This window comes from Piliocolobus tephrosceles, chromosome 9, assembly GCF_002776525.5.
Source record: "Piliocolobus tephrosceles isolate RC106 chromosome 9, ASM277652v3, whole genome shotgun sequence".
Lineage (NCBI taxonomy): Eukaryota > Metazoa > Chordata > Mammalia > Primates > Cercopithecidae > Piliocolobus > Piliocolobus tephrosceles.
In genome coordinates this window covers 69201535-69225133 of record NC_045442.1, presented here as the reverse complement: position 1 = coordinate 69225133, position 23599 = coordinate 69201535, and the positions used below count along the sequence as shown (strand labels likewise).

The window sequence follows — 23599 nt, the reverse complement described above, 5'->3', positions numbered from 1 at the left end:
GCCATTTTTTGTACACGGGACCCATGAAGGGGCATGAAGCTCAGTTGTGCATACACACGTTTCTCCTTTCATAAATATGCATGGCCTCTCCTATAATGTACTGAGTACGTATATTTGGCCACCCTGCTCAGCATGCATCCCTGTTCTTTTTGCCTATTCCTCAAAGTGTGTTTTTGGCTTCTGAATAGAGGCTACACTTCCCAGACTGTCAGAATGGCCACCCTGCAGGCTGCAACCTTTATGAGAGATATACGTCTCCTTTCCAAATTCATGAACCTCGTCATTCTTCAGTTAGCATACTATCAAAAACAATTCATGTTCTCTTGAATGTCTTCATGAGCTTGGCTAGACAGAACCAAAACTCTGTTGTTTAAGGTTTTATAACAAAATGTTATGAAGGGAAAGTTTATTATGAGTTATAAAATTGAAGGGATCTTCTACAAAAGTATAGCATACATGCCTATTTCCTTATTTTTTCCCTCAGTATTCTTGATTTGTAGGGCCCTAGTAAAACAAACATCAGAATAACCCTCTTTCGCAATAATTTTCAAATACATTTTTTTAAAAATGCATTTTTAAAATCAAAATGTTTTACATAAGCAACTAAGCATTTAAAGATGATATATTAGCACTGAGGAAAGAAAACAGGCTTTGGAGTCAAACCTGGGACTGAATCTTGGCTCTGTAATTTTGGGCATATTATGTAACTTCTCTGAGTCTCACTTTTTTCATATATAAAATGGGCTTTGGCCAGGCGTGGTGGCTCACGCCTGTAATCCCAGCACTTTGGGAGGCCGAGGTGGACAGATCATGAGGTAAAGAGATTGAGACCATCTTGGCCAACATGGTGAAACCCTGTCTCTACTAAAAATAAAAAAATTAGCTGAGCATGGTGGTGCACATCTGTAGTCCCAGCTACCAGGGAGGCTGAGGCAGGAGAATCACTTCCACCTGGGAGGAGGACGTTGCAGTGAGCCGAGAGCGAGCAAGCCACTGCACTCCAGCCTGGGTGACAGAGCGAGACTCCATCTCAAAAAAAAAAAAAAAAAAAAAGGTTTAATCCTTAACTCATAGAGCTGTTGTGAGAAATGAGTGAAATACATAAATAATTTAAAACACTTAGCACACTACATGATACATAAATGATAATGTTTCCTTACTAGCTCCTTTGAAGAATCAAAAGTTGGCCAGATGTGGCGGCACGTGTCTGTAGTCCCAGCTACTCGGGAGGCTGAGGCAAGAGGACTGCTTGAGCCCAGGAGTTTGAGTCTAGAGTGAGCTATGATTGTGCCACTGCACTCCAGCCTGAGCAACCGAGTGGGACCCCATGTCTAAATTTTTTTTTTTTTTTTGAGACAGGGCCTTGCTCTATCACCCAGGCTGGAGTGCAGTGGCAGGATCACAGCTCACTGCAGACTCGAGCTCCCAAGCTCAAGCGATTCTCCTGCCTCAGCCTCCCAAGTTGGTGGGACTACAGGCACGCACCACCATGCCATGCTATATATATATATTTTTTTTTTGGAGAGACAGGGTTTCACCATGTTGCCCAGGCTAGTCTTGAACTCCTGAGCTTGAGCAGCAACCTGCCTTGGCCACCCAAAGTGCTGGGACTAAAGGCGTGAGCCACTATGCCTGGCTTCTAAAAACAATTTTTAAAAATAAAATGAGTCAAAAATAACATTCTATTATGCTTCTAAGGATTTATATCCCTGCTAATCAAACAGTTTATAGGAAATGTGTGAGATTAATGTTTCGGAAATCCAAAATGCATCAAGTTTTCCACAGTTGTAGTTGTAGACATCTACATCTTATTTCCTTGTCTATTCTAGTAATTCATAAGGCCTACATTATACACAAAATCTTCACACTAAAATCTTTCATGATTTGAATTTTGAAGAAATAACTCTAATTGAGACATAGTTTATAAATAACACATTCTTATTTAAAATGGAAATCTGATGAGTTTTGACATAAGAATCAAAATAAAGAACATTTTTGATTCCCCCAAATTCTCTGATCCCCATCCCAGTTAATCCCTAGGTAACCATTGATCTGATTTTTGTCACCACAGATTAATTTTTATAGAGTTATATATAAATAAAATCACACTATGGACCCTTTTGTATTTGGCTTCTTTCTCTTGGCATATTATGAGATTCACCTATGTTGTTGTTAGTAGTTCATCAATTAACTAGTTCATTAGTAGTCATTCATTTGTATTCCTGAGAAGGTGTCATTGCATATACAAACCACAACTTGTTTATCCTGTTGATGAACATCTGGGTTGTTTCCAGGTTTTGGCTACTATGAATAAAGCTTTTATGGTTATTTGCATACAAGCCTTTGTGTGACATGTTTTCATAGTGTATCTTTCCCTATCCTTTTACCTTATCCATGTTTTATTTAAAGTGAGTTTCCTGCAGAAAGCTTAAGTTGGGTCTTGCTATTTTATCCAATCTAACAATCTGTCTTTTAATTAAAAGTGTATATATTATTTGTATTTAATGTAATTATAAGTATGGCTGAGTATACGTCTACCATCTTACTACTTATTTTCTATTTGACCCTACTGTTCTTTCTTCTATTTTTCCTCTATTCTTGCCATTTTTTAGATTTACTATCTTTTAATCTCTTTAAAAATGATTTTTTCATTTAATCACTATTTATTATAATTTAATCTCTATTTTTTTTCTCACTTTTATTTTTTAGAGACAGGGTCTTAATCTGTCTCCCAGCCTGGAGTGCAGTGGTGTGATCACAACTCACTGCAGCCTTGATCTCCTGGGCTCAAGTGATCCTCCTACCTCAGCTTCCTGAGTGCCTAGGACTAAAGTCACATGTAACTATACCTGGATAATTTTTTGCGGTGGGGGACAGGGTAGAGACAGGGTCTCGTTATGTTGCCCAGGCTGACCCTGAAGTCCTGGACTCAAGCAATTCTCACATCTCAGCATCTCAAAGTGCTGTGATTACAGGATTGAGCCACAATGCCCAAGCTAATCTCTGCTGTTGACTTATTAAATACACTTTATTTTATTTATTTATTTTGAGATAGGGTCTTGCTCTGTTGCCCAGGCTGGAGTGCAGTGGTGTGATCTCGGCTCACTGCAACCTCCACCTCCTGGGTTCAAGCCATTCTCCTGCTTCTACCTCCCGGGTAGCTGGGACTACAGGTACCCATCACCACACCCAGCTAATTTTTCTTTAGTAGAGACAGGGTTTCACTATGTTGGCCAGGGGCCCTTATTTTATTTTTTTTAAGCATTACTCTAGAGCAGGTATTGCTAAACTTTTTTCTGTAAAGGCTGAGGTATTAAATATTTTAGACTCTGTGGGTCATAAAATCTCTGTTACAACTATAAACTCTGTTACAACTATAAACTCTGTTACTGTGGTGCAAAAGCAGCCACAGGCAATATATAAACAAATAAATAGGCATGGCTGTGTTCCAACAAACTTTATTTATAATAAGCAATGGGCTGGCTTTGGCCTGTAGGTCAGGGGGTCGCCAACCCCCAGGACACAGACTGGTACCATGGAAAAACTGTCTTGCACGAAACTGGTCCCTGCTGCCAAAAACGTTGAGCAGCACTGCTGAAGGTCATAGTTTGCTGAATTCTGTTCTTTGTTATACATCTTTACCATATCACAATCAGTCTTCAAATAATATAGCATCACTTTAGGTATAGTTTTAGAGAACCTTACAACAATATACTTCCATTCCCCCTGCTTACATTCTTCATGGTATTGTTCTCACACATTTTTCTACATATATTATAAACCACACATTATTTTTGTGTGGTTTACCTTTTGATTATCTTTTAAAGAGATTTTGTTTTGCACAGTATATATTAAGAGTTTGTGTATATTCTTATCTTTGCTCCTCTATGTCTTTTTTCCTGTCTGCCTTTTTAAAACTTTTACTTTTTAATAAAGACACGGTCTCATTCCGTTGCCCAGGCTGGAGTTCAGTGGTACCATCATGGCTCACTCAGTCTCAACTACTGGGCTCACTGGATACTCCTGCCTCAGTCTCCAAAGTAGCTGGGACTACAGGCATGTGCCACCATGCCCAGCTAATTTTTATTTTTATTTTCTTTTTGAGACAGAGTCTCACTCTGTCACCCAGGCTGGAGTGCAGTGGTGTGATCTTGGCTCACTGTACCTTCACCTCCCAGGTTCAAGCGATTCTCCTGCCTCAGCCTCCCCAATAGTTGGGATTACAGGCACACATCACCACACCCAGCAAATTTTTGTATTTTTAGTGGAGACAGGGTTTCACTGTGTTGGCCAGGCTGGTCTTGAACTTCTGACCTCAGGGGATCCAACCGCCTCAGCCTCCCAAAGCTCTGGGCCAGCTAATTTTTTTAATTTTAATTTTTAATTTTAATTTTTGTAGAGAAAGGGTCTCACTATGTTGCCCAGGCTGGCCTCAAGTGATCCTCCTGCCTCGGCTTCCCAAAATGCTGGGCTCACAGGTATAAGCCACCATGCCCAGCTCTCTGCCTGCTTTTTAACATTTTCCTTTTATCATTGGTTTTCAACAATTTGACTGTGATGTGCTTTGCTTTTCTCTGTGAATGGTTGGGAGTTGTTAGATTTTTTAGAACTGGCTTTCCTCAAATTTGGAAAACTTTTGACCTTTATTCAACTATTATTTTTTTCTGTCTCCTACCCTACTGGGATTCCAATTACACTTATGTTAGGCCATGTGATACTGTCTCACAGGTCACTGAGGTTTTCTTCATACATTTCAGGGGCTTTTTTTTTTCCCCCCCTCAGTTTCATTTTGGATAGTTTTAATCGCAATATACTTCAACATCATGGATTTTTTTTCTTCTGCGGTGTCTAATTTTCTGGTAATTCCATCTATATGGTGTTTTCATTTCAGGCATATTTTTCACCTCTAGAAGTTCTATTTCTTTTTATATCTTCCATTTCTTTTCACATTATACTTATGCTTTTCCTTTTCTCTATGAGCATAAGGATCATATTTATAATAGCTATTTTAACATTCTTGGCTGTTTATTCCATTATCTCTGACATTTCCAGGTCTGTTCATTGACTGAATTTTTGGAAGGTTTATTTTTTGCTTCTTCATATGCCTAGTAATTTTTGATTGGTGGTTAGACATTTTTAATTTTACATTGTTGAGTGCTGGATCTTGGATAGTTAAATTACTTGCATGTTAGTTTGGCACTTTCAAGACTTCAAAAACTTCTTTTAGGAGAGATCTAGAGAATCCTTTATTCTAGGACCAATTTGTCCCTACTTCTAAGATATGGTTCTTATGAGAACGTCTACCAAATGTTCAAGTGTTCAAGTGTATCTCTCTACTATGGCTAGAGGGAAGCAAAATTATTCATTTTATGCTACTGGCAATAGCTATTTTCTAGGAAGTTCTAGCTTGGTCTTGTGGTTTAGAATTCAGCCAAAGTCTCACAGGATGCCTTTGCAGATTTCCAAGACTTCTCTTTTTCTTCATAGCTCCTTCCTCTGTAAATCTCTGTCTCATAAATTCTAGCTGCCTTGGGATTTACAAATTCTGATCTCTGTTTCTTCATCTTAACTAGATGGCCAAGCTCTGTTTCCCTTCTCTGTGATGCAGTTTAGAGGCTGCCTCAGGCTGTAAACTCAACCAATGCAGGGTTTAACTCATTTGTTCCTCTTATCTCAGGCATCACAGTCCTGTGTGCCTATCGTCCAGTGTCTGAAAACAGTTGTTTCAGATATTTTTCAGATATTTTGTCTGGTGTTCTAGTTGTTTATAGCAGGATAGTAATTCTCACAGCAGTTAATACTTCATGGATGTATGATTTGAATTTTTACATAAAAACTAAAAGGCAAAATCAGAAATCCCTATTGCCTTTTTCTGTCCAAAGGAATAGTCTGTTTCCTAAGGAAGAAGAGGTCAAAATAGTAATTTGAATTGAATATATAGCATGTACTATCTAAAGTTTGCAATACCTAAAGATATTTTAAAAATGTGTCACATTCCTTCTTGTTCTAAAAGAATCCTTAGCAATTAATCTACTGTTTCCTGAAGTCAGAACCACTAACACGAGAATATTTCTATCTTTTCTATAGGCAGTAACGATGATGAAGTCATTAAGATTAGTGATTAAATTATCCAATTATCCCCTTTCTATATATGTGAAAAAGAGTAACCACAGATCAAGAAGTAGAGAGAGTTGAATTTAAAAAAGAGATAGAATCTGTGAGTCTGAAATATATCTGGAGGATCTTGAAAGTGTCTTTGCAAAAATTATAAAAGTGAGAAAATTATGACAGTGAAAGAAAATTATGACAGTCAAATTATGACAGCCTGGGCAATATAGTGAGACCCTTTTTCTACAATCTAACCAACCCCATATTTCCTTTAACCTCCAAACTGCCTTTGGTCATTCCTGGGCTTAGGCCTAGCTAGCTTTGGGAGAAAGTTAGTTTTTAGTTTAAATAATAGGCCTTCTCCAAAATAAACTGCCTTCACAAAACTAACGAAAGAGCACCAGGTTAGGAAGACGGGAGGAGGCTGAATTCTGCTAAGATGTAAGTGTAAGGGATTACCAGCCATTATTCCAGAGGTCACAGATGTGCAACTTCCCCACACCCACTCTTGCAGATAACATCACTGTTGTAGAACCTAAGACTGGCCTTTTGAGATGTCCTTTCAGGCTCCTGTGGCCCCCACCCAGAAGAGGACTCAGCACATGAGGATCATTTTCCACACCCCTGTGACTGCATCCATAACCAATCAGCAGCACTCATTCCCTTAGCCCCCTGCCCACCAAACTATCCTTGAAAAACCCTGGCCTCCAATTTGGGAGACTAATTTGAGTAATAAAACTCCAGTCTCCTATTCAGCCAGCTCTGTGTGCATTAAACTCTTTCTCTATTGCAATTCTGGTGTCTTGACAAATTGGCTCCATCTAGGTAGTGGGCACAGAGAAGCTGTTGGGCAGTTACAAATGCACTAAAACATCAGTTTCACAGGTAAATGCTTAGGGGTTACTGTTTTAAAATAACTGAGTCAAAGTCAACGGAGAATATGAAGGTCTTTCATACCCAGTTTAACTTCTTCCTTTAAAGAGCATGATGCTTTTGAGAAACTCTACAAGGAATAGCGCATTTCAGAGCTGACAAGCCTTTATTATACTGCTTTTGAAATCCCAAGTCCTGCTCTTCTTTCCTACACTGTGGATTGTAATGTCAACATTAGGTTTCTTAGTTTGCAACTCAGGAATAACAATTGCCAAGGTTCCTCAAGTTTCACAATATAAACAATAAACAGCTGGTTGTAGTGAAGTCACAATGGGTATTCACAAGCTAATGACAGTTGTGAGTTACTATTATCTAGAGACAAAATATTCTTTTAAAGTATACATTGCATCAAGTGGCTGTTTGGTTGGATTTTTTTCTTTTGTTTTGATTTCCATGTGAATAAAATAAGAAATAACATAAGTATGTTCCAGAGCAGTGTGCTTCAAAAAAAGCCTAGAAATTATGGAGCGTTCAACATGAATACTTAGAGTTAGAACATGATAACAGATTTAGGCATAAAAACAGAAAGCTGTGGAATTGTGCCGACTAAGAAGAGTAGTGCAGGAACTACAAACAACTGCATTTGAAGCAGGAACACATTTTTAAAAAATGCCTTTGAGGCATCAGGAGTTGAAAAACAGTCATAAAATACAAATGCTTATTATTTTGTAAAATATTTTTTAAATGCTTGTAAAAATATATAGTATGAAGTTTTGCTGGTGTTCAAAATAATGAGTAAAATCTCCACTAAAATACATCACCTGTATATATTTTGAGGGCTTATTATGAAAGGGAATTGGTACAGTAAGGAAGCCCATGTTGGGCTTTTTCTGCAAAGCTACTTGGAGTAGAACTATATATGATGGACGATTTCAGGGGCTTATGATCTCAACGTTGTCGATTTCCTCCCCATTTTCTGTAATATTCTGCATCATAAATGTGAGATATAATCACAGACTTTCAGTGTTAGAAGGCCAGAGAGATCATACAAACTAACATCTTTCTTTTGCAGCTAAGAATAATAGAGTCTAGTAATGTTAGATAATATTCCTGGGCCGGGCACAGTGGCTCATGCCTGTAATCCTAGCACTTTGGGAGGCCAAGGTGGGTGGATCACCTGAGGTCAGGAGTTCGAGACCTGTCTGGCCAACATGGTCAAACTCCATCTCTACCAAAAATACAAAAAATTAGCTGGGTATAGTGGCAGACACCTGTAATCCTAGCTACTCAGGCACCTGAGGCAGGAGAACCATTTGAACCCGGGAGGGAGAGGTTACAGTGAGCTGAGATTGTGCTACTGTACTCCAGCCTGGGCAACAAGAGCGAAATTCTGTCTAAAAAAAAAAAAAAGAAAGAAAGAAAAAGATAATATTCCTAAGATCACATAGTTCAATTCAATAGCAATAGTTCATTTGACTAAGAAATCCTCTTCTAGGTCACACATGACATTAGGTTGCTAAATTCAGTAGAAATTTTAGCTCTTAACTTGCTTGTTTTAGCAGCATCTAATGATGTTAACGACTCCCTCACTTTGTAAAAAAGTTTCCCCATTGGTTTCTATGAGGCTTCTAGCTTTTCTTTCTGTCTAGACCTTCTAATTTCCCCTCATAAGTTATTCTTCCTCTATTCATCCCTTAAAAGTTTCTAAGTGCTTTGTCCTTGGCCTCTGTGCTTCTCAGTTCACACACTCTCTGGGGAATCTCGAGTCTCCCCAAAGTCTCATGTAAATGCTGATGATATCCCAAGCCTATATTCAATTGTCTGCTAGAAATTGGGTCTCCCACAGCCATAACTCAAACTCAAGAGTCCTAAAAGTGAATCCATCTTCCCTAACCACCCATAATCTCAACCAATAACACCACCATTATTTTATTTTTGACCAAGCCAGAAAATTACCTGCTATCCTTGACTAATCGTAGAGCCAGAATCTGAATCTGACATTCTTCAGATCTAATTAGTCATCATGTCCTTTCTTTTCTTTTTTTTTTTTTTATTATACTTTAAGTTCTAGGGTACATGTGCATAACGTGCAGGTTTGTTACATATGTATATATGTGCCATGTTGGTGTGCTGCACCCATCAACTCGTCAGCATGTCCTTTCATTTCTTTTCTTTTTTTTTTTTTTGGAGATGGAGTCTTGCACCATCACCCAGGCTGGAGTACAGTGGCGCAATCTCGGCTCACGGCAACCTCCACCTCCCAGGCTCAAGCGATTCTCCTGCCTCAGCCTCCCGAGTAGCTGGGATTACAGGTGCCTGCCACCATGCCTGGCTAATTTTTTGTATTTTTAGTAGAGACGTGGTTTCACTATGTTGGCCAGGCTGGTCTCGAACACCTGATCTCGTGATCCACCTGCCTCAGCCTCCCAAAGTGCTGGGATTACAGGTGTGAGCCACCACACCCGGCCCTTTCATTCTATTTTTTAAACATCTCTAAGCCCTCTGATACTCTCTACACTACCACCATTTTAGTCCAGGCCACCACTGTCTTTTTATTCTATCAGCTGCACTGTAATTGGAGTCCTTCATTCTAGCCTTGCTCCAGTTCAGTTTTCCACATTGAAGCAGGGTGATCTTTTTCCAAATGAAGTCACTCTCCTGAAGTTGGTAGTTGGTGTTTACCATTTCCATCCATTTATACACACACACACACACACGCACAAATATATATCTCAATACACAATATTTAGTACTGTGATAGCCAGCCTTCAAGAAGGCTCTCTATAATCCTTGCCTGTAAGTATTTGCTAGGGTTTGAATGTCTCCTCCAAAACTCACCTTGAAATTTAATTGCCATTGTAACAGTGTTGAGAGGCAGGACCTTTAAGAGATGATTAGGTCATGAAGGCTCTGCCCCTGTAACTGGATTTTTGCCATTATCATAGGAGTGGGTTAATTACTGGGGGAGTGGGTTCCTGATAAAACAAAAAAGGTGAGTTCAACTCAGTTTCCCCTCTCTGTCTCCTGTGCACACTTCCCCACAATATGATGCCTTCTGCGATGTTACAACGCAGCAAGAAGACCCTCGCTAGATGGACTCCTCGATCTTGGACTTCCCAGAACTGTAAGCCAAATCAATCTTTTCTTCATAAATTACTCAGTTTGCAATTGATATAGCAGCAAAGAAATGGACTAAGATAGTATAGATGCCTCTTGACTTACCTCTGCATAAACCCACTGTAAGTCAAAAAATGCATTTAATACTCCAACAAATCCATCATAAAGTCAAAAAACCGTAAGTTGAACCATCAGAAGTCAGGAACTGTCTATATTCATGCCCTGAGTAGTGTCATCCACATCAAATCAGGGCTGGTCTGCAGAACCAATATGATACAGCTGAAGTGATGACTGTAAGTTCCAAGACTATGTCGTAATAGACTTTACAGCTTCTGCTTTGGTCTCTTGTACACTTGCTCTAGGGGAAGCCAGTCATCATATCATGAGGACAATCCTGCAGCCCTATGGAGAAGCCCATGCGGAGAAGTGGTACATTCTTGACCAAAAGTAAACTTGTCTACATGATCAGAAATCAATATACAGGCCAGGCACGGTGGCTCATGCCTGTAATCCCAGCACTTTGGGAGGCCAAGTCGGGCGAATCACTTGAGGTCAGGAGTTCTAGATCACCCTGGCCAACATGGCGAAACTCTGTCTCTAGTGAAAAAGTACAAAAAATTAGCCCAGCATGGTGACATGTGCCTGAAGTCCCAGTTACTTGGGAGGCCAAGGCAGGAGAATCACTTGAACCCGGGAGGCGGAGGTTGCAGTGAACCAAGTTTGCACCACTGCGCTCCAGCCTGGGCGACAGGGCAAGACTTCGTCTCAATAAAAATGGAAATGGATACACTGACATCTAAAGTTCAGCTGTCTCCCGGGCCACACTGGGAGGAAGTTCCCCTGGATCTAAGATCTCCTACTTTTAGGTAGAAGAGTTTTGGAGGCTTTATTCCTCTCCATTTGGATTATTCCTTTCCACTCCTTCCCTTCATTGCTTCCTGGTTTCTTCCCAGTCCCTATCCTGGTTCCCTCCATCTGAACCCTAAAGGGAACAATTTTGTTAGCTCTGGCTTTGAGGGGTGGGGGGAGCCTTCCCAGTCCAGTCAAACATTTTCATTTTCAAAAAAGAAGAAAAAAAATTTTTAAGTTTAATTTATAAATTAGGCACAATAAGAGATTAACAGAAAGAACTAAGAAAAAATTAGAACAATTAAAACAATTTGCCAGCATCACTACTCTTGTACATGGGGGTTAGTATTAAGTAAAATAAGGGTGACTCGACCACAAGTGCTGCAGTACAACAACAGTCAATCCGATAACTGAAACAGCTACTAAGTGACTAATGGGCGAGTAGCATATAAAGCATCGATATGCTGAGCAAAGGGATGATTCACATCTCAGGTGGGATCGAGCAGGATAGCACAAAATTTCATCACACTACTCAGAACAGCATTCAATTTAAAACTTATTAATTGGGCTGGGCGCAGTGGCTCACACCTGTAATCCCAGCACTTTGGGAGGCTGATGCAGGCAGATCACTTGAGGTCAGGAGTTTGAGACCAACCTGGCCAACATGGTAAAACCCTGACTCTACTGAAAATACAAATATTAGCTGGGTGTGGTGGCAGGCACCTGTAATCCCAGCTACGCGGGAGCCTGAGGCAGGATAATTGCTTGAACCTGGGAGGGAGAGGTTGCAGTGAGATGATATTGCACCACTGCACTCCAGCCTGTGACAGAGCAAGACTCTGTCTCAAACAAAACAAAACAAAACAAAACAAAACAAAAACTTACTGTTTATTTCTGGAATTTTCCATTTAATATTTTCAGACTGCAGTTGCCCGTGGGTAATTGAAACTATGGAAAGTGAAGCCATGGAAAAAGGGGTGGAGGGGAGACTCCTATATATAAAGGATCACGGTGTTTACAACCCTCTAAAACTTGTCTTTTATGATAATCATTGCTTTGAGGTTTATCTAAATTGAATCATATTTCTGGAAACATTCACTTAAACTCCTATATATAAGGAAGTGGTAAATTAAAAAAAAAAAAAACAACTCCTATATAGAATTTCATTCTATGAATACATTGCTTAACGACAGGGATACATTCTGAGAAATGCATCATTAGGTGATTCTGTCACTGTGTGAACATCATAGATAACATTTACAAAACCTAGATGGTATAGTCTACCACACATCTAGTAGGTATCTAGGTATTGCTCTTAGGCTACAAACCTGTATAACATGTTACTGTGCTGAATACTGTCAGCAACTATAACACAGTGGTATTTGTATATCTAAACATTTCTGAACATAGAAAAGGTGCAGTAAAAATACAGTATTATACTCTTTTGGGACCAACATCATATATGTGGCCCATTGTTGACTGAAACGTTGTTATTCAGTACATGCATGACTGTATACCATAATTTGTATATTGAAAAACCAGATTATTTCCCCCATTATAAATCAAAATAAGGCTAAGAGAAAGTAGCACTAGTCAATGTTTTTAGTTTCTGATGTAAATTTTTATTTCCTTTTAGAGCCTTGTGTTTCACATTTTACTCCTTAATTCATCTGGAACTTATTTATTTTTGTGATGTTGAGAAGTTGATTGTAATAGCACCATTTATTAATAGTCTGCCCTTTCTCCTTGGCTTTACAATGCTAATCAATCACATGTCAGATTTCTATATATGTAAGCTTTCTCTAATCTGATCCAACAATCTTTCCTGTACCAATACTTCATTGTTTTGATTATTACAGTTTTAGAAATATGTCTTAGTATGTGCTTAGGTACCACATGTCCCCGTGTTTTCCTATTCCAAATTTATCTTAGTCTTTTATATAGCTTTACTCTTTCATGTGAATTTTTAAGTAAGTTCATCAGCTCCCACTGGGGTTTTGATTAGCATTGCATTGAATTTATAAATTCATTTAAGGAAAATAGACAATTTACAATTGTTGTCTTCATATCTATTAAGATGGTATTACACTGCATTTATTCCTATCTTATGTCCTTCAATAAAGTTTATTATTCTCAATAAATGTCTTACATTTTATTTTTAGTAGTTTTATGCCTAGATGCCCTCAAGTAATTTAACAATCACTTCTATATTCCTAAGGATAATTCCAAAAGTCTATATGCTTTGTTAAATTATATGTTAGACAAAATATAAGATTGTCATTTTAACAGAATAAACTAAATATCTATCTACTTTGGTGACAATAAGGAGCTTCCTTATACATTATCGCAAAAACATCCTCAGAATATCTATTCTGAGACAGAGTCACACTCTTGTCACCTAGGCTAGAATGCAGTGGCATGATCAGGGCTCACTGCAGCCTTAACCATCCAGGTTTAAGAGATCCTCCTGCCTCAGTCTCCTGAGTAGCTAGAACTACAGATGTATGCCTCCATGCCCAGCTAATTTTTTGTATTTCTATTTTTTTACATTTTCTTGGAGATGGAGTCTTGCTCTGTTGCCCAGGCAACAGTGGCGCACTCTTGGCTCACTGCAACCTCTGCCTCCCGGGTTCAAGCGATTCTTCCGCCTCAGCCTCCCAAGTAACTGGGATTACAGGTGCCCACCACCATGATCAGCTAATTTTTATATTTTTAGTAGAGATGGGGTTTTGCCATGTTGGCCAGGTTGGTCTCGAACTCCTGACCTAAGGTGATCCGCCCACCTTGGCCCCATAAAGTACTGAGATTACAGGCATGAGCCACCACGCCCAGCCTAATTTTTTGTATTTTTGGTAGAGACGGTTTTACCAAGTTGCCTAGGCTGGTCTCAATCTCCTGAGCTGGGGTGATCAACCTGCTCTGGCCTCCCAAAGTGCTAGGATTACAGGCATGAGCTGCTGCATCTGACAGAGTATCTATAATTAATATGTATACAGAATGTGTTTGCTTCACAATAATTTCAGAAAAATCTACTATGTAAAATAATTAAAATTTTCTTTAAATGTCAAGAGAAGTAAAATGACTGCTTCCAGTGAGTTTAACAAGGCAAAAGAGTAAGTTAAACATCAAATGCTGGCAAGGATGTGAAGCAATAGGAACTCTCATTCGGGCCGGGCGCGGTGGCTCAAGCCTGTAATCCCAGCACTTTGGGAGGCCGAGACGGGCGGATCACAAGGTCAGGAGATCGAGACCATCCTGGCTAACACGGTGAAACCCCGTCTCTACTAAAAATACAAAAAAACTAGCCGGGCGAGGTGGCGGGCGCCTGTAGTCCCAGCTACTCCGGAGGCTGAGGCAGGAGAATGGCGGAAACCCGGGAGGCGGAGCTTGCAGTGAGCTGAGATCCGGCCACTGTACTCCAGCCCGGGCGGCAGAGCAAGACTCCGTCTCAAAAAAATAAATAAATAAATAAAAATAAAAAAAATAAAAATAAAATAAAATAAAATAAAATAAAGGAACTCTCATTCATTACTGTTGGGAATACAAAATAGTACAACCACTTTGGTAGACAGTTTGGTGTTTTCTTACAAAAATAAACATACTGCTACCAACCACGATTCTCTGTATTTACCCAAAAGAGCTGAAAAATGCCCATATAAAAACTTGCACACAGATGTTTGTAGTAGCTTTATTCATAATTGCCAAAACTTGGAAGCAACCAAGATGTCCTTCAGTAGGCAAGTGGACAAATTGTGGTACAGATAACAGACTATTATTCAGTGCTAAAAAGAAATGAGCTATCAAGCCATGAAAAGACATAGAGAAAACTTAAATGTATCTTACCAAGTAAAAGATGTCAATCAGAAAAGGCTACATACTGTATGATTCCAACTGTAAGACATTCTGGAAAAGGCAAAACTATGGGGACAGTAAAAGACTGGTACCTGCCTAGCAGGAGTTAGGGAAAAGGGAGATATGAATAGGTAGAGCACAGAGGATTTTTAGGGCGGTGAAACTCCTCTGTGTGATACTATAATGGTGGATACACATCATATATACATTTGCCCAAAACCCATAGGATATAAAACACCAAGTGTGAACCCTAACGAAAATTAATGGACTTGGGGTTGTAATGATGTGTCAGTGCAGGCTCATCAATTATAACAAATGTACTCCTCTCATGGGGAGATATTCATCACGGGGGAGGCTATGCAAGGATTTGGTGGCAGGGAATATATAGGATATTTCTGTACCCTTCTCACATTTGGGATGTGAACCTAAAACTGCTCTAAAAAAATAGTCTGTTTTTTAGTATTTTTGGTTAATTAACCTCTTTGAGAATTTGATAAAGCTATGGATGAACTTCTTCCTCAACCCTATTTCCTGAAAAAATCCAGTTTGTACATAAAAATTTTAGATATAATTTATAAAATAAATTATTGTATTTATTTACAATTATTTTATAATTATATTTATTTATAATTTATAAAATTTTATTTTATATAATTACTTTATTTTATATGTAATATGAAGAAAATATGATTTTCTTTGTATTGCCCTATTTTAAAAATCAATGTTTACAAAACCTGAAGGATTATTTCCCTCATTTTTGAACCAAAATTAATGGCCATTTCCTGGTTTTTAAAAAGAAATAAAATATACAAATTAAACGGAAAATAAAAGTTAATTCAAGAGGAAAGAACATGTAAATTATAGGCTGCTACTGTTTGGCTTGACTAAAGAAGTCACATACTGCCCTAGTTTTGGAACATGGTAAACTGAATATTATCTTTGATATCCAAAAGGTTGTGCACTTTCTATTTTGATGAAAAGTGGTACCGAAAATTCCGAGAAAGGTATATGGTAACAAACAGAATCACAGCTCACTTTGCGAAATGATGCTAGGTTAGGTTTGTGCAAGGAAACTAAGAATTGTCTGAGAATTGATTTCGTATCACTACTCAATACAATATGAAAAGTGAAAAGATTATAAATCCAAGTTTCAATTGTGAGGTTTTCTGTGTGGAGGTAATCTTTAAGATCTCTGCGGTTTTCCTATATGCCTACGGAGAAACTGACAAAACTTTTCATTCATGACTAGCCTACAGAGATACTTCAAGGAGTAGAAAATTCACATGGTTGTCCATTTCTACAGGACTATAGGACTGCAGGTGTGCACCACCACGCCCAGCTAATTTTTTGTATTTTTAGTAGAGACGGTTTCACCATGTTGCCTAGGCTGGTCTCAAACTCCTGGCTTTACCTTACTCAGAGCAATAGTTTGGCTAAGAGTTTATGATTTTTCTGCCAAATCCATAACAACAACTATAAGGTCTTGAAGTAGATTACTCATTCATAAAGCCCCAAATATCCCCAAGTAAATCAAGCCACAAATAAACTCCTCCTGTACTAATCTTTCTTTTCTCTCAAAAAGCAAAACTCCTGCCAAAAATTTAATCACGCAAAGGAGAATTTTAAATTTTTAAACTTTTTTTGATAAAAACTTGTTCTTATGAAATTGATTACTTCTGTGGTAGCAGGCAAAATTTTTAGGCCTGTTGGAAGAGCCTTCAAAGCCAGTATGTGCCAGTGAAAGAAAGAAAAGCAATGCATTATTACAATGGGTGGAGCTGCTTTCTCCTCTGAGGCAGTATAAGTATGCACATTGCTAAGTTTGGAAGATGTGCCATCTGTGCAGAATACTAAGATCTTCATTAGAGTCAAAATTTTTTTTTGGGCCAGGCGCAGTGGCTCATGCCTGTAATCCCAGAACTTCGGGAGGCCGAGGCGGGTGGATCACCTGAGGTCAGGCGTTTGACAACAGCCTGGCCAACATGGTAAAACCCTGTCTCTAATAAAAATACAAAAATTAGCTGGGCATGGTGGCAGGCACCTGTAATCCCGGCTACTCAGGAGGCTGAGGCAGGAGAATCACTTGAACCCAGGAGGAGGAGGGTGCAGTGAGCTGAGTGCCACTGCACTCCAGCCTGGCGACAAGAGCAAAACTCCATCTCAAAAAAAAAATAAAATTTTTTTTCTGGTACTTATTTTGGCAAAGAAATTTAACAGTCTGTCAGAGACGCTGGTAGCCATTAATATTAACAGCCTTTGTAATTTCCACAAGAGACCTGGATATTAGGAATTTTTCTTTAATTGTGTCAACATTCATGTTAACAGACAAAAACTAGGAACTAACTGCTTTGAGCAATATCAGTTTTTTCACCAAGCTGCATTCTGGAGGAAAATGAGTTAGTTTCCAATTCCCTCAAAATTCACTTCAAAATATTGGAAAAAATGATGACAATCCTGAAGTGGATGGCATCACCTGAAATCTGACATAAATTTGCTTCTGCTCCAAGCGAAGTAGTTCACTGTCAGCACATTAAGCTTAAAGGTCTTTCCAATTTCATGTGGCTTCTTTTCTTGGTAATATAAAAGTCAATCTTGAAGAATCCTTCAAGGAAAGAGTTCTGTGATGAAACAAGTGCATCCACATTTTGGTAAAGTTTCAAACTGTAAACTACTTACAAAAAAAAAAAAAAATCTGAACTGTTGGATATATTTTTAAAATAAAAAAAAATAAGGTGCTTCTGTTTTCACAACTTTGTATTTAAGTTGCTGAGAACTCTGCCACATTAAAATACTTGGGCTCTGTGTGCCCCATAATTTTTGGTGATTAAGTAGCTTCAATGCTTCATTTCTTTTTTGTTGTCAAGTCTTTTAAAGCTGGAATGAAAGATATATAGTGGTGGGGTATAGTGGTTGGGTATGTATGTGCCCTCAATACAATAATGACACAGAATTTCCAACTGTGTACAACAGTTACTAACATGACTTGACAAAAAGTCATTAATAACATTTGTCCCCTTTCTCTCAAAACTATTTTAAAAACTAACAAGAAAAACTCTAGACTATATAAAGAACTCTTACAACTCAATAATAAGAAGATAGTCAAATGTTTTTAAAAGGTCCTTTGAATAGACACTTTACTAAATAAAATACCTGAATGGTTAATAAGCACATGAAAAGATGTTCAATATCATTAATTATCAGTGAAATCCAAATTAAAACCACAATGAAGTAATACTGTACATCCATTAGAGTGTCTATAATCAAGATTGACTGTACCAAGGTTGGGGAGGATGTAGGGAGACTGTCACACCAATGAACTGCTGGTGGGAATGCAAAATGGTACAGTCACTTTGGAAAACAGTTCGCAGTTTCTTAAAAAATTAAGCATACACCTACAGTATAACCCAATCATTCCATTCATAAGTATCTATCCAAGAAGAATGAAAACATGTCCATACAAAGATTTACAGGCAAATGTTGGCAGCAGCATTATTTTTAATAGTTCAAAATGGAAAACAATTCTAATGTCCCTCATTTGGTGAATGAATAAACAAAATGTGATATTTCTATATACTGGAATACTACCCAGCAATAAAAATAAAGAACTACAAATACACACTACAACATGGATAAGCCTTGAAAGCATTGCGCTGTGTAAAAGCTAGATGCAAAAGACTACATATTGTATGAGTCCATTTATATGACATTTTTGAAAAAGGTTTAACTACAGAAACAGAAAGCAAATTGGTGGTTACCTGGGGTTGAGGGTGTGAGTGAAGATTAGAACTGGGGAACTTTAAAAAAAATTTTTGCTACACTATCAACTGACAAACAATCAAGCAGTTCGAAAATGGATTGTTGTGGCTGGGCATGGTGGCTCATGCCTGTAATCCCAGCACTTCGAGAGACTGAGGTGGGTAGATCACCTGAGGTCAGGAGTTCGAGACCAGCCTGGCTGGCCAAACCCCCTCTCTCCTAAAAATACAAAGATCATTCGGGCATGGTGGTGCATGCTTGTAATCCCAGCTGCTAGGGAGGCTGAGACACAAGAATCGTTTGAACCGGGAGGGTGAGGTTGTAGTGAGTCCAAACCGCACCACTGCACTCCAGCCTGGGTGATGGAGCGAGACTCCATCTCAAAAAAAAAAAAAAAAAAAAAAAGATGGTTTGTTGTGACAGTTGTACAATGATGGGTAAATTTTATGGTATGTGAAATACAGCTCAATAAAGCTTCTTTAAAAAGCAACAGGACAGAAAACAAAAACAAAAAAAAGCTGGAGCATATATCTGGTTCCCAAAACCACTCACAGACCTTAGGTTTAGAATTTATATATTATCTGTTACTTGGGTTGACTAAACAGATGATTGTTTATTATTAAACAGGAATTTTCAGACATTTTCATTATTAAAATTATTTGCCCACAAACAATTTTTGTAGGGAAATCTTATATCTTTTGTTAAGTACAAGATAAACCTAACAACTCTCTAGCGATTCTCACTTTTTTTTTTTTGTGAGACAAGGTCTGACTGTCGTTCAGGAGGGAGCGGTGCGGTAGCGGACCCTAGCTCACTGTCGACTTGATTTCCCACCTCGTTGCAGCCTTGACCTCCTGGGCTCAAGCAATCCTCCCACCCCAGCCTCCCAAGTAGCTGGGACCACAGGCACATGCCACCACGCCCAGCTAATTTTCGTATTTTTTGATAGAGATGAGGTCTATGTTGCCCAGGCTGGTCTTGAACTCCTGAACTCAAGAGATCCTCCCACCTTGGCCTCCCAAAGTGCTGGGATTACAGGCATGAGCCAACATGCCAGGCCCTAGCAATTCTTAATATAAGGCAATTTGAGTAGGGTTACATTTCTGGATTAAAAAAAAAAAAGCAGCTAGATAAGGCTATTTTTCTTGCTGTTTGTCTAGCTCACTTTTCACACTTTCCCAATAGCTAGAGTGAAGATAGGTCCTGGTCTACACTATTAAAAAGTATCAGGCAGCCAGGTGTGGTGGCTCACGTCTGTAATCCCAACACTTTGGTAGGCTGAGGCGGGTGGATCACAAGGTCAAGAGATCGAGACCATCCTGGCCAACACAGTGAAACCCCGTCTCCACATTCAAAAAAAAAAAAAAAAATTAGCCAGGCGTGGTGGTGGGCGCCTGTAGTCCCAGCTACTCGGGAGGCTGAGGCAGGAGAATCACTTGAACCCGGGAGGCGGAGGTTGCAGTGAGCTGAGATTGCACCACTGCACTCCAGCCTGGTGACAGAGCGAGACTTGGTCTCAAAAAAAAAAAGTATCAGGCATCTCCTTTCATTCTCAAAAGTGTTCTGAGTTGGATGATAAATTATACAAACTGTCTACAGCAGAATTATCCACATCACTGTAACTTCCACTAACATGAAGGGAAACCCCTGAAGGCTTTAAAGACTTCAAGTAAGTATGAACCATATAACCATAAAAATTTTACTATTAGTCATTTTACAGTTGAGGATCTGAGGCACAGAGAAATTAAAATAAGTCCAAGACCATGTGTTTTAGATTTGAGGTCTTTAACACTACCACAACCACTCCTTACAGAATAAGTACTATTTCTACATTTTTCTGTTGGAGGTGTTAACTATTACTATCTACATTTCACGGATGAGGAAACAGGCTTTGACTTATCACTTACCGGGGGTTATAAGGAGGTTAAGTGGTAGAACTGGGATATAAACCTAGGTCTGCTTGACTTCAAAGCTTGTACTCCTAACCTTTAAGCAGAATGCCTCTCATAAAAGGGAACATGGGGGTCAGTATGGGTATGTGTTTGCTCCACGGTTTGGTCTAGGGGACTCTGTATCACTATAACATTGTATGCAAAATTTCCTATGTTTATATAAATTCTTCTACAGAACGGGTCTAGAGCTTTCAATAGATCCTCATAAGTATTTACGATACCAAAAAGAAAAAAAATCTAGAACCTGTTAGATTGCTTTGTTAGAGAGGTAAGCATTTAAGATAATCTACGTATTTTGTTATCAGTTGTTACCGTCATAACCAGATTTGTCAACTAACATAATTAACAACTACTGAAAAGTAGTATATATAGGTATATTTACTAAGTATATAAATACCATAATTACAGGACATGATATTTTAGACTTTCCACTTGTAAAAACTGAGGGTGAAGCCCTCATTTAATACTGAAGATGACCAGCAGTCACAACAAAGAGCAGGGAGTGATGGTAGAAATTTCTGTTACTGGTGACCAAACTCTACTTACTGGAGTAGCTGTGGATTAAGCAGTTTTCTCACAAGCTATACTGACCTAAGGTAAAATTAACTTAGAAGTACAAAATTAGGCCAGGTGGCTCATGATCCCAGCACTCTGGGAGGCCAAGGCAGGCGGATCATGAGGTCTGGAGATCGAGACCATCCTGGCTAACACGGTGAAACCATGTCTCTACTAAAAATGTAAAAAATTAGCCGGGTGTGGTGGCAGGCGCCTGTAGTCCCAGCTACTTGGGAGGCTGAGGCAGGAGAATGGCGTGAACCCAGGAGGCGGAGCTTGCAGTGAGCAGAGATCACGCCACTGCACTCTAGCCTGGGTGACTGAGTGAGACTCTGTCTCAAAAAAAAAAAAAAAAAAGTACAAAATTAGAAAGATGTACAATAAGGACATCAAGCTACATTAAATCAAATAATTTTGTGCTTTTATTTCTTGATAAGTAATATGAATTTGTTTTCTTAAGAAGGATAAATAGTGTTGGTTGGAATTTGGGGAGACACTCTTTTTTTTCTTAAGTTGGTATCCTTTTAGCTTTTGTAAAAATAATATTGCCTTCAAACCCTCATACTGGCAACCATTTATGTCCTCTGATAACACTTGACCAGATACCCCAGTATAACTGTACCATTGTTAAATTACTGAAATATCTCCATATGGATAGAATGTAGGTATATATAACACAGCCTATATATAGGTATATATAACAGGATAATAGTAATGGTAATAAGTAGCAAAATTAATATCAATTCCAATATGAATTTATTAGTTCAAGTTAATTGCCACTAAATATCATAACTGCCAATGGCACTTGACCTTCCTGCTGTAGTATAACATGTGACTTGGTTGATATTCTTTATGAATATATATTGACATAGGTGGATATTGAATATATGATAATTTTAAACAATATCATAAAGACTAGAAATTTTTGAATGAAATAGTTCAGCAAAAGCTGAGTGGATTCAGCAATATAAACCTTTTCTTTTCTTTTCTTTACAGTGAGAGAAATTCTTTTTATTCAAACTATCTAATGATGGCACCCTGCAGTGGTAATGGAGTAAGTCAGAACCTGGGAGTGGTGCTGGCATAGATGTGGACAGTCACCATTTGGCTATTTAATGGACCAAGCAGTGTCAGGAGCAAGAGAGATACCCACCCACTGCATTGAAGGAGCTTAAGGAGGGCAAGGAATAGGTAGCATAGCCAGGTGGCATTATGGTCCTCTGGCTCATGGCCACGTAGAAAGTACTGCTATCTGGGTACATACTGACTCTTGACTGGGGGCAACACAGCTACCTTTCTGGCCACAACACAGTGCTAAGTACTGTTTTTTAATTTATACATTAATTGGTACTAATTTATTAGTTTTTTGTCTTTAAGAGACTGGAAACAGAGAGCCAGCTAATATTTTCCTTATTTTGATTTTGGTCTATTTTCCCCTTTTTAACCTTTCCATATTACAAACGAGTAATCACAATGGATTTTTCTTCCAAATTTAGAAGATTTGGCAAATATGAGCACACTGTCTATAAATTCACGTAACAGCTTTGGGAGGTGATTCTGATAACACTGCAAAAATTATACTGACTAAACGTTGGGGATTCTAGTGTTTTCATGATTCATTTTCTGGGCTTTTTTAGTTTTAGGCACCCTTGTAAATTTGCAGGATGCTCTTTCAGCGGTTGTTGTGCTTATGAATAAATGTTTCTAAGGTTGAAATCAGAGCTCTATCAAACTCAACTTTACACAGAGGAAACATATCTAACAGTCAACCCCTAAACTAAGCAACCTAAACTGTAAATGCACAATACTGGGTAAGAGAAATGGCAGTAAGAGTTGTAAACACATCTCCCTCCGCTACCATAAAAACAACAAAGGTTTGGATCCTGTCACCAGTTTATAGCATCATAGACCTTTACAAAGGATTGCATGTGGCCTCCAAGCATCTGTTTATCCCTTCCCACATCAAAGAAGAGTATTGTAGTCCTATACCTAAGTAGGGAAAAAGACAAGCAAGAGTAGGAGGTCTCAGACTTTGAATTCCTTCTGTCTAGGCTCTGATACAACAAGAGGCTGGAGTGTTTGATCATTACCCATAATGTGAAGACCCAATGGTTGGAAAACACAAAAGATGGTGCTTCTGTGATCGTCACATTAACTATGTCCCTAGTTTTAACAGATAAATGAGGCCGGGCACAGTGGCTCACACCTATAATCCTAGCACCTTGGGAGGCTGAGGTGGATGGATCACGTGAGGCCAGGTGTTCGAGACCAGTCTGGCCAATACGGTGAAACCCTATCTCTACAAAAAATATAAAAATTAGTTGGGCATGGTGGTGCTCGCCTGTTCCCAGCTGCTCAGGAGGCTGAGGCAGGAGAATTGCTTGAACCCAGGAAGCGGAGGCTGCACTGAGCTGAGATCACGCCACTGCACTCCACCTGGGCAACAGACCAAGGCTCCATCTCAAAAATAAAAAATAAAAGATATATGATCATTTAACCTATGAAGTCTTTTTTTTTTTTTTTTTTTTTTTTTTTTT

The 23599-nt window shown here is 38.8% G+C and overlaps 1 protein-coding gene across 2 annotated transcripts in view; it reads right to left on the bottom strand.

The window, feature by feature from the left end:
- MCU (mitochondrial calcium uniporter) overlaps positions 1-23599 on the bottom strand; it is a 216814-nt gene that overhangs the window by 28471 nt on the left and 164744 nt on the right. The gene's annotated exons all lie outside the window — the stretch shown is intronic.